At 43.9% G+C, this 1723-nt stretch overlaps 1 pseudogene; it reads right to left on the bottom strand.

Annotated features, from left to right (window-relative positions):
- Positions 1-719: 719 nt before the first annotated feature.
- LOC102766820 lies at positions 720-1205 on the bottom strand (annotated as a pseudogene).
- Positions 1206-1723: the final 518 nt, after the last annotated feature.

Raw genomic sequence — 1723 nt, 5'->3', positions numbered from 1 at the left:
CCCACATTCCCCGAGCTGTGGCTCCTCCCCATCTTCAAAGCACATTACTTCAACGACTGCTTTCATCATCACTGCCCCTTTTTCTGTTTTTATAATTTTCTTGATTTGAGAGAGAGAGAGAGAGAGATTGGTTTTGTTGTTCCACTTAGTGATGCATGTGTTGGTTGCCTCTTGTATGTGTCCTGACCAGAGATCAAACCCACAATCGTGGTGTGTATTGGGATGATGCTCTAACCAACTACCAGCCAGGGCTTAGCAGCTCCTTTTGCTTTCTTTTTTTATTTTTTTCGTTTGATTACACATGTATATTTAAGAACAGTTTTACATGAAATGCTAAGAGCACTTCATATTTTACAGAAGGACTTGAAACATGGATGTTCTATTAACATTCATACCATAGCACAGTAAACCTAACTCCTAAATAAATGCACTACAATTTGTTTAGAGTTTACAGGCTCAATGGCAATAAAAGGGGGAGGGAAAAGCCTAAATTTGTTTTATAAAATAGAATGAAAAATAAACTCAAGAAATCTATAATAATAAAAGCATAATATGCTAATTAGACCAGACGTCCGACCAGACGTCCTTCCAGACGAAGCCAGGCCATGAAGGAAGCCCGGGTCCTGGGTGTCAGAGGGAAGCCGATGCCGGCAGCCGAGGGACGGAAGGCCTACCCTTGCATGAATTTCGTGCATCGGGCCTCTAGTAGTCAATAAAATTTAATATGGTCTCATGTGCTCTGAAGGAGGTGGTGCCCAATTCGAGGGGTGATCACTATGTCCAGATAATCTCCTATCTGAAACTTCTGCGACTGCAGGGTCATGGAATCATCAGTCCCCTTTCTCCTGGAGACGGTGCTGCCGATCTCCTTCACCCGATAGCCAGGTCTTTTCATATCCGTAAAAACAATTGAAAAGTTGAAGTGTGTGCCCTTCTTTCTAGCTTCTGGGTAGACTTCTTTACTGAACTAGTCAGTTCTTTCAAGGTTGCATCCATCCAGGTGTAGATCTGCAGCTCACTGGACGGCACGTTCCCGCAGGAGAACTTGTCCATGCGGTGGTGGCGCCCGTTGTTGGTGGTGAAGACACGCAGCAGCAGCAGCAGGCACATCTTCTCCCGGGCAATTGGCTTCTCCGGATCCTTCTTAATTTCCTCCTGGGTGACCACCATCTTCCTCCAGTGGTGCCCGAGGGGCTCACTCTGACCTCTGATTCCAGCAGCCAGCGGGCGAATCCCCTTTTTCTTATATGATGCTCCTGTCTCCTCTTATAAGGACCCTTGAGATTACATTGGATCTACCTGGATAATCCATCATAATCTCCCCATCTTGAGGTCACATGATTAGCAACCCTAATTCCATCTGAACCCTTAATTCCCGCTCATCGTGTAACACAACGTCTTCACAGAATCTAGGCATGAGGACATGGACATCTTTGGGGGACATTATTCCACAGATAGGAAGAAAGACACTTTATTACATTTCTTTCCAAAACATTTTTAGAGATTAGATTTATCATGAATGATGCCTTAGGAAAAATATTCCTCATGCTCTTACATAAACACTCCCTTTGGATTTTGTTTTCATTCAACAAACACTGCCTGACTTGCAAGTCACTGCTAGAGACTGTACAAAACAGATGAACAAAATCCATCCCTGCCTTCAAGAAGTTCACAGCTGTGGCTCCCCACTCCACGAAATCATTTCTCTTTCTTCTTTTTAAAA

The sequence above is a fragment of the Myotis davidii genome, unplaced genomic scaffold, assembly GCF_000327345.1.
Source record: "Myotis davidii unplaced genomic scaffold, ASM32734v1 scaffold639, whole genome shotgun sequence".
Taxonomy (NCBI): Eukaryota; Metazoa; Chordata; class Mammalia; order Chiroptera; family Vespertilionidae; genus Myotis; species Myotis davidii.
Note: the sequence above shows the minus strand (reverse complement) of the source record. Positions and strands in the feature narration are given on the sequence as shown.